The following is a 10,713-nucleotide window of genomic DNA, read 5'->3' as shown; positions in this document are numbered from 1 at the left end:
TTAAGAGCGCATTCATTAGAGCAAAAAAATCTAATGCAAATTAAGCTCCAATCACTTCTTACACAATAACCATGAGAAATTCATATAACCCTATACCATCCATTAAAGAGACTAAATAATATTACTTTCAATAAAATAGCACCATGACATGTGAAATAGCCAAATCATAATGATAGCATAACCAAATTCCTCCACCTAACCAAAGAAACTACACAAGAGTAAATACTCCAGGTAGCTCAAATAGGACAATAAACAATATGGGAAGTTCAATAACTAAAAAAAACCCTGTCAAAAGAAGGAAAAGAAAATAAAAAGCAACCTCTAAACAAGAATCAGTTTCTTTTATATTATTAAACCAGTCCAAGTCCTCGATCTAAAGGCTAAAGCTATACAAGGCATTTGAAGCAAAAACAGTATAAACAATCTTCACAAGGACAACAATCAATTCAATTCTTATTCTACCCTTACAAAGTGTCATGATGCAGTAGTTTGAGGTTAAGAAAATTCTTCAATACCTTTTATTTACCATCATGTCTATATTAAGTCACAAACAAATGCACACCAACAATCAAAATAGAGAATTGCTACTGAATTAATGTACAAATACAAAACACTCATCAAAACTGAGAATGAAGGGAAATTTTAACCCTGCCAAAAAATCAACCTACCCCATAAAATATAATTATCAATAATCTATTACATTACAGTTTATTGAACAATAGGATAAAACATACTGAATTTAAGAGAGCAAGTTGAATATACTGAGTTGCCGACTCAATAATTTTTAAAGATATATAAAAATACATTACCTCGCTAGCTAATATATATGAATTTAAGAGAGAAAATTGAAATTGGATGATATATATAAACACATTACCTTGCTAGCTCCATCGATGTAGGAAAAGCTCCGAAGGTCATTCAATGGAAGGAACTAAAACATATATCTGTAATTATAAGAGATAAAAGAACAAAATTTCAGGAAAAATCTGAAACCAAAAATAATTTTAAAGAAAACAAAAAAATTAAATATAATTAGCCACCCAAACCCCAACCTCCCAGGCTCCCACACACCCAAAGTCGCTACAATCAGCTACACCCAATTCTCAACCACACTGCCGCCATATGACCACTTTTGGATCAAAGTGCACAAATAAATTCATTTATTCCCTCAACATAGAAATCCAACAATACTAAATAAAACCCCAAATCCCATAATTCAAATTCAACAGACTAAACACCCAAAAAAACCTGAGAAATGGACTAAACATAAATAAACAAAGAAAGATACATGCCAAAGAATGAAAGGATACTGAAAATTGAAGGCATTGGAGGATTAAGGCAGTTTCCTGGAAGCAACAAAATCTATAAGAAAGCGGCGCTTAGAAGTAAACTTCGTAAGAAAGCAGGTCAGTAGACATTTAGCTTACCTCCCCCAGAGAGTTTCACAATGTCTTCTTCTCGTTAGGGAATTGGGTTGTTGTCATCATACTCAATCCACTTGCTTGGAAGCAACAAAATCTATAAGCATTGAAAAATCTAGAATAATACTTCGTATCAGAGATAGCTTAAACATATGTTTTTCCACCACTAACCATTATCTTGCTTCACCCAACCAACATAGTGCCCTGAATCAGCACTTCTACCCTTGTGAGTTAACACAACAACTAAATCATAAACTCCAGTCAAGTGCATCTCCTTCTCAGATAAAATAGCTGCAAAGATAGATTAGCATACATTAAGCATGGTCTGATACCAACCTTTACAGTTAAAAAAAAAAAATCCATACAAAAATGTAATTTACAATATGAAGATATTGGATCTCCTATTAAAACTACTCTATTTACATACGGTTTGAAATTTTAAGAAAGTTTAGATTGATAGCTTGCCCACATTTTAACTTTATAACTAATGTGTAAATAAATGGAAGAAGGGAAGACGAAATAAATAAGAGAAGCCCAAAAATTCATTTTAGCACCCCAACCAACTCAACACAACAACACCACATAGGCATCAAATGAGCAATAACAGCACGCTGCGATAGAACCAGGTAGCAGACCGCAGTAAATTCCAGAAGGCATAACTCCTAGCACACAACTCCAAATCGAGAAATTCTTGAGCCTAAATTGGATAACTTTTCGAGATCTAAAACATTGATGAAGGGACTATGAGCTAAAAACAACTTCAGGTCAATGATTTTTGGACGAACAGAACGGCAGTGACAGGGCAGCACCAGAATAACAGCGACAACAGCATGAAACAACAGCTACCCTCTATAGTCACTCACAACAACAATATCTAACTTGACAACATAAATTTTGGCAGCAAACACCATATGCATATAGGCAAATTTAAAAAATAACAAGTAAGCTATTCATATTAAAGGTTAGATGAAAATTGAACCAATTAGAACAAGAAAGAGTAAGGGAAGATAGAATTGTACCTGTAGATCAAGAATTCTGTTACAAATCAGATAATAATGCTACTAATTAGATAAAAAATCAACCTAAAAAAACGATAAATCACTCAAATTCAACCCCAAAAAAACCACCACACAATCGAAGAAGGCACTAAAATTCAACCCAAAAAACGGAAATACATAGAACAAATAAACCCTTAAAAAATCGGAAAAAAAAACCGAACAAATAAACCCAAAAAACCGAAAACATATTGATCAAATAAACCCCATTGAAAACAAAACGATTAATCAGAAATACACCCACAAAGATTCAACCCAAAAAATTCAAAAACATATCGAAAATAACAGGAACATATATGCAAAAAATCCACGACAATCGAATAAGTAAAGCCCAAAAATTTGAAACTAAATTGAGAAAGAGAAATGAGATCGGACCTGATGAATATGACGAGATCGGAAAATCGAAGCACCCTCGTCGAAAGGATGATCGTTGGTCTTGAGTTGCAGAAGATTCTCTCTCTAGGTTTCTCTCTCCTTGTTTCCCCTAAATACTCTGACCCTTTTTCCTTCAGACAGAGGGGGAAGAAGGTGAGGAAGTCGGTGAGAGAGCAAGGCCAAGTAAGTCGGTGGGAAGAAGGGGTATAATCGGCAATTCAGTAAAGTTGGGGCAAGATGGCAAACAACTGGCAGCAAGGGCAAATTTGGCATTTCATTTAAATTAAGGGTATCTATGTAATAGCACCCAAAAGAACTATTCACCAGCTACAGTGAATTCTTTTGCATGTTTTATAATGGTTATAGATTAACTACCTCTTTTTACATTATGTGCAACTTTTTCCAAAAACATCCTCTACACATTATGTGTAACTTTCAATAACTTTTCATTTTTAGTAAATTTATTCAAATAAAATTACTAATATACCCTTATTAATTTTTTCCTATACTCAATTAAATACATAAAATAAAACTTATTACAATACTATTTTAACTTAATTAATCTAATTTTCCTCCGAAATTTAAGTCATACCCCCATCCAACCCATTCAATTCACCTAACAAAATTCATTTTTTCTTCATCTATCATGAATTATTTCCCGAATTCAAACCCTAATTACTAAGTTCTTCATCTTCCCCATTTTCTTTCTATCTCCTCCATCAATTTGGTCAATTGCTTATGGCTAAGATCTTTGCTTGGACGACAGCAGAACCACTATATAGGGTTTGTTAAATTTCAAAACAATATGAAATGGGCCTGGGCAACCCGAACAAGGAGGAGGAGAGTTTCACTACTAGAAAGAGGCCTGTTTCCGAGGGAATTATGCCGACGGACATGATTTTTCGTCGCAAAATTTAAATTCAACAACGGAAGTAAGTGTGTCGTAAAAATCGGTCGGAAAATATTAATTTGCGACGGAAACTCCCTCGCAGAATTTCCGACGGAATATATTTTGGTCGGAAAATGTAGTTTCCGACGTCGGTACTACATTTTTCGACAGAAATATTTTTCAAAAGCTTCCAGCCCTTGTTTTTCACGACAGAATCAGAAAAAGGGGAAGAGAGAGAAAGAAAGAAAGAGAGAGAAAGAGGAAGAGAAGATCCCACCGCCACCGGAGCCCAGCGTTGCCAGCCGCCACCGGATCCATCCGTCGCCAGCCTTCCCGTAGTTCTCCCCGTTCAATAAGTTTTGTTTTGTTTTTTTTAAATTTAAAAACACCACCACTAACCACCGGTCGGTGTGAAAAGCCACCACCAGCTTGTAGCAGCCGCTTGTTCACAGGTGTTTCCCGTCGGCGGCATTCCAAAAAGTCGGGCAGCCGCCAATGAGTTTATTTTATTTATTTTAATTTCTATTTTAATTTTAATTTTTTGTTTAAACCCTAACCACCACCACCCCATTTTTTAAGTTCCTCCACCTTCCTTGCTCCGATCAGAACCACCACCACCTTAATCCTCCCGCCGTGTTGCCGCCGGTAAGTGTTCCTTTTTTTATTTTTTCTTTTTTTTTATTCATTTTTTTAAATAGAAATTGACATTTTACACCCTAAATAAGATTTAATTTTAATTATTTGTAGGATTTGTATCTTTTACTTGCTTTAAATCTCAATAAAAAGTGCAGATTTGGAGGTTAGTGACATTATAATTTCTAAAATTCTTAGTTTAGTTTATACTTGGCATGTTAGTGTCTTAGATATATGTTACTTTATTCATGAATTTATTTTATGTTAGTTTAAAAAATAATAATGGTTGATATGTTAGTTTAGTTTGGTTTGGTTTTTTATAATAATGTATATGACATGACATGTTAATTTTGTTTGGTTTAGTATAATAATGTATGACATGATATGTTAGTGTAGATACCCATTTGTGTCTCCCCAAAACCAAACTCGGTGATGAGTACTTTTCACTTCGAATCGTAATCGAATGAAGTGAAAGTGTGGAAAGTCTAGTGTTGCGGATAGTTTTAATCTCTTTTCTCTTCTCTCTATTTTTGAAAACCTATTTTAAGAAAACAGCCAATCCAGTTTGGTTGGTCCATTATATGGGTTCAATAATGGTGTAGTTGGATGGGGCTTGAAAAGAGCTTTCCAACGATATATTATAAGCCCAATTCCGATGAATATTGAGGAAGTTATGGCTAAATTACTAAATTGGGCCCGGTTTGAGCCTTATATGCGGCCCAATGATCTAAGGGAGGGCCTAATATGGATTTATCATTCCTAATGCAATTAGGAATGGTTTTAGTCTTCTAGATTCTTCTAGAAGGTTCTTTTCATTCCTAATTCAATTAGCATTGATAAATTGACTTTTGTTGACTTTCTGGAATTTTAATTAGAATAAAAGAGTGTTTTTGAGGAAAATACGATTTTATCCTCATGTACGGTTAAATTTTATTTGAATTTAGAAAACGGGTAAAAAAACTGATTAGCGCCTGGCGCTAAGCGTGGCGCCTGGCGCTAGCGTTAGCGTCTAGCGCTAATGTCAGCGTCTGGCGCTAACTCCGTTTTTTCACGTCATAACTCTGGATCGTTTTTCTATCTTTTTGGCTGATTTTCTCTATAAATAGCCTCCTAAAAACCCCGTTTTCAATCATCTACAATCATCAATTCTCAACAATCATAAATTCTCATCAATTCTTATTCTTTCTAATTCTTTCTTCTCACCAACTCTCATCAAGAAATTCTTGATTCTCTCTCTCTTTCTAAGCCCAGCCTTTTACAAACACAATTCCTCATACATTAGCACTAGACACACCTAGCCAAATTCGAAGTTGACTTCGCCCTAGACGTGAAAGGTTTTAATTTCTGAGGGTTTGGTCCCTAATCTCTCTTTCAATTATTTAATTTAATTGTTGTTTATTATTTTCCTTGAAGTTACTAACGCGTGTATTTTGTTATTAGAAAGAGGTACGAGGCATCCAAGTAAGTGCTTTAATTGTTTGCATTGATATTATGATATAGAAATCATGTCTAGATTGTTATTATAAATTCCTAGTATCATGTTAGGATGCTTTTCTTAATTTGATGTTTATGGTGACAACAATAAATTCCTAGTATCATGTTAGGGCTAAATATATGATTTTTAATGTTTAGTGACATGCTAGGGTTTGTTATTGTTGGGGTTTGGTGAGTCCGACTCACCGCGGAAACAAACCCCGACCCGAGGAACCACTCGCAATAATTAAAATCATAAAGCATAAATAAATAATCACAAAGAAAAGATAACGAATCTTACCCTCGAAGCGAGCTTCGCCCAAAAACCGGGGCTCTTACTTGAAAGCTACGAGCACGTCAAGCGCCGCGCCTCCGACGGTATCCACCCACAAAAAGGCGAACACAACTTTAAGGTCTACTACCTAGGGGTTAGCGAGGTCCGACCAAAACCCGAGTGTTATATGAGTTTAAGAGTTTTCCCAAAATTATGGAATGCTCTTTTTAACTCCCACTCAAGCAACATTTCCAATGCCCAAAGGTTGGTATTTATAGGGAATGATGGGAGTATGAAAATCTCTCCCATCAATGTGGGACAATGAGATTTTCACATTTTATTTTAAAGCTAAAATAAAATTATTAAGCAAACTAGTAATAAATCAACAAGTGTCAAGCATACATGAGAGAGTAGGTGAGGACCACTTGGAGATGGGGACCAAACTTGCTCCCCACTCTCTCCCTCACCTTGTGCCACATGGCAACCCTACTTACTCCCATATTCCAACCTTCCCCTTATTCACGGCCCTATGGCCCGAGCCAAGCCACGAGCCAAGCCCGAGCCCGGCCCGAGCCCAGCCCGCACCTGGCCCGCACCCAGCCCGCACCTGGGCCGAGCCCAGCCCGCACCCAGCCCGCACCAGGGCCGAGCCCAGCCCGCACCAGCTGCGGCTGCGGCTGCTGTTGTGCCTAGCCGCGGCTGGCCGTGGCTGCCACCACGGTGCGCCAGCTCGTCTTTCCCCTAGCATTCGGATGCTCGGGGCACTCCAATGCTAGGGGTATTTTCGGGAATATTGTCGATTTATTATTATTTTGCGCGTCTCGTCTTTTATCATTTAGACTCGACTTCCGACGATCGGTTTCGACGCTCTAAGCTCGAATTACCGACGTCTAATTATTTAACACTCGGGCGACGAATTAATTTTTTCCGAATTAATTCGTCGAGTTGGTTCGCATATATTTGCTTGGGTGTGACCCGAAGGGTTCAGTCAAGATTAAGCTGTAATATTAATTATATTAATATTACTGATCGGAAGCGGCCTCCACCCAGGCATTCCGATCACTTGACCTTACTGAATATATTAGCTTTCTAATAATTCTGAACCCGCTATCAGAATAATACACTTGTTCGAAGGACACCATTCCTTTCAATCTCCCACTTGTCCTTCCGGACAAGTGTGCATTTAGTGTATAGCCCTCATCCTATGTCTCTTCATGTCTCTTCATGAACTACAGAGTAAGATTACTAGTCATCTCTGTTACGTCCAGAAGTGTTTCTCGAAATCCGAGTTTGACTGTTAATAAGCAGATGATTTCTAAAATCCATCTGAGCACGGCCATGCATTTTTCACAGTCTCGCTCTTCGAGAGGCCTTGTAAACAACAAGAAATGTTCCCTATTGTTAGTAGGGGGACATTTCCAGTCTTGTAATGTAGCTTCTCTTACTAAGAGGACTCACCCGCATAATATCTGTCTTTATAATCCCCAGTTACGGCAGACGTTTGGCGGATACCAAAGCGGACCAGTACTCAAACAAGAGATCTCCCACTACTCATGGTCAAAGGAAAAAAGTTCTGATAGTAATAATGAGGAAATACTTATGACGATTTTGAAATCTCTTAAAGTATCCTCATAGGTCGATCCAATATGGTTCTAAACCAATACCTGTGCAAATGATTTATATCCTCATAGCACAAGAAACGGTGCTATAAATCATACTACACACTAATCTCTGATGGTCATCAATTGTCCACAAAATATGACCTTGATTAGGGATAATTTTCGATTAAAATATTCAATGTTCACTTAATAGGTGTTTCTTTATCCAAGCCATTGACTTGATACCCTATTTTGAATATTTATTAAAATCGAATGGACTCATTATTTAACTCTAAACCACAATTAAATAGTTTTGTGGAATATTTAGAAATATTTTATTCCACTATGAAACTTCACAATGTTTCATCTTATGATAAATGGTTTTTCCCAAATTTTTTAAGAGTAGTACTCTTCATAAAACATTCATAAAAATCACACTCATATTTGATATGCTTGATTTCTTTCATGCAATTATGAATGTTGTCGTTCACTTATTGCATAGGTTTAGTTATAATTACTTTGCAAACCTTAGCATCTTCATTATCCACCATTTCCATAATAAGATGATAAAATTTTGAGAGTGTTAATGGATTACATGTGATTCAGGATTTATTGTCCAAGCAATGGCTCCTACTCATTTTTATGATTCGAGACCTTCTACTTGACAACCTACAATCATCAACGTTCAACAACGAACTTTTCCATTTAACATCTTTCTTTATTATTGCTTTTAAGGCAACAATATTCTCAACATATATTTTAGTAGACTCCCTGATGATGTCTTGCTTGGGTTTCACTCCAAGCGACTCACAACGATTTGGGATACCCTAATCACTTGTGAGCATGGAAATTTTCCTTAAATTCCCGCACATTATACATGGATGCACATCCATGTTACCATTCTCAAGCCACGACACTTCTTGCCTCGTGCTTATAAATGGCTTCCTTGTTAAGGATCTAATCCTTGTTAAGGTTTGTGCTTGCAACATCAAAACTCAAATTATATTTGTTTCCATGCGTCAAGAACTCATCCAACTACTTATCTAAGTTCTTTGGATGTTCTTGACTATAATCTAATGATCTAATACTTAGATTAATGTCGATTGGTATTATATACGTACTTCACATGCTCTAAGCATTTAAGTCATCTGACGATTCCATATCATAGCTTTACATGATGGATTTAATTCTAGAATTATTTTCAATTTTATTCCATCCATGTAACATTTAGCTCATACAGTTACACTGAGTCTTGCCAAATTGTTCGGTATATGATGTGATTGAAAGTCTCCTACTAGAGTCTTTCTCGTTTGACTTAGTACTTAGCCTAGCTTATACATAGGTCAAACATTTACTTAGCTTCATACATATGGGTCGAAAGCCTTTCAAAGTCTTTCATGTTTAACATGGTAATTTCTTTTACTCATTTAAACACTTTAATTAAGTCTATACCATAGAACTTAATTCCCAACATGTACTAAGTATCGTCTTTAGCTTGGTCCATTGTCGAAAATACTTTCAAATCTAAGCATTTAGCATTTGATAGTTGTTTCACAATAGAGTTCGTAAACATCTTGTTGGACCATTACTTTTGCTCCCACTAAACTTCTTGTTCATCAGAATTTCTATGTTTCTCCATAAGTCAATCCTCTTATTAACTTTATGAGAAAACACGTTCCAATTCCTTCATGCAATGCTTCCTTTAATCCCATGACGGATTCCATGTGCTTGCTTTCAAATCTAGCATTATTTAGATTTTCAAAACCCTTAGACTATTCCATAGTCACTTCCAAAATCCTATTTTGGGTAGGCGGTTTTTGTATCTATTTTGCCATATTCCATATGTGCAATTTTGCTAGATCAATCACGAAAAGACTTGAGCATTCCAATTGGTGAATGGGATTTTAAAATCAACTCCTTGATATTAATTATATCCTTTACAACCAATCTAGCTATGTATGCATACACATTTCCACATTTGTTAGTTTTCTCCTTGAAAACTTATTTGCAATCGATGGGTCTTTCATCTTTCATGCAAATTAATCAAGTTTCAAACATGATTTTCAAACATGGAGTCTATTTCGGATTTTCATGGTCTTTAACCATTATTCGGAATTTGGATTTGTCGTAGCTATCTTACAAGACATTATTCCTTTACTATCTAATAGTAAATAGTATGCTTGTAAGTCTTAGGTTTGTTTCTAACTTAATTGAAAATTTATAGGATTCAATCCAAGCCTTTGGTGAATTCTATACCTATACGGGGCAATTGCATCAAACACTGAGTTTTAAGGCGCTTTCAAATCCCTTTTATTATGTTGATCTTACTCCAACATTTTTAATGTTTTGTGAGTAATGAATTCTCTTTTAAGGCACTTGTAAAGTCCTTTTGAGTATTCTTGATCAAGCATTATCACGAAGTCCTTTAAGGTCTTCCGAGATTCTCAGTTCTAGTTTGTTGCTAAGATCGATGGTCATCGAGTTCATTTTCCTCCCACTTGTCGTTTTGGAAACGTGTTACTTTCCAGAAAGACACTACTTAGAGCAACAAACAATTTTTGTTCTCAATTAGGATGTGGAGGTAATACCCGTAGTCTCACTTGAATGCTTACAAAGAGACATGTATATTGTCTTTGGGTAAAAGTTCGTTGTGAAACAAACAGTTAGCTCCTACTTGAGCTATCTTAGTCTTTATTGAGCCATTCAGCTCCCACTGAGTCACCTAGCTCCCACTGAGCCACTTTGCTCCCACTGAGCTAGTGAACTCCCACTGAGACTAAGAGCCTTAGACATATACTTGAAAAGACTTTTAGAAGTTATTTCTATCCATAACTGAATATGGCGTCCTTTCTTAGCTTCGACACATTGTTTAGTGTGACATTAGTCATTTGTGCAAATCTTTAAGAACTTTATAGGAAGGGTTGTGAACCATCATCGTTCGAGTCATTTTCCAATGACACCGAGGTCTCCGTGAAGACACACCATGTTCTTTGTG

The 10,713-nt window shown here is 36.2% G+C and overlaps 1 pseudogene across 1 annotated transcript; it reads right to left on the bottom strand.

Annotated features, from left to right (window-relative positions):
- Positions 1-322: 322 nt before the first annotated feature.
- On the bottom strand, positions 323-3,551 carry LOC145625133 (ubiquitin carboxyl-terminal hydrolase 6-like; annotated as a pseudogene). The gene is made up of 4 exons (XR_014110488.1): positions 3,531-3,551; positions 2,852-2,960; positions 1,589-1,712; positions 323-1,501 (listed from the first exon to the last, which is right to left on the bottom strand). The product of XR_014110488.1 is annotated as a ubiquitin carboxyl-terminal hydrolase 6-like (transcript).
- Between the last annotated feature and the right edge of the window lie 7,162 nt (positions 3,552-10,713).

This window comes from Chenopodium album, chromosome 3 (genome assembly GCF_948465745.1).
Source record: "Chenopodium album chromosome 3, dcCheAlbu1.1, whole genome shotgun sequence".
NCBI classification, from domain to species: domain Eukaryota; kingdom Viridiplantae; phylum Streptophyta; class Magnoliopsida; order Caryophyllales; family Amaranthaceae; genus Chenopodium; species Chenopodium album.
Note: the sequence above shows the minus strand (reverse complement) of the source record. Positions and strands in the feature narration are given on the sequence as shown.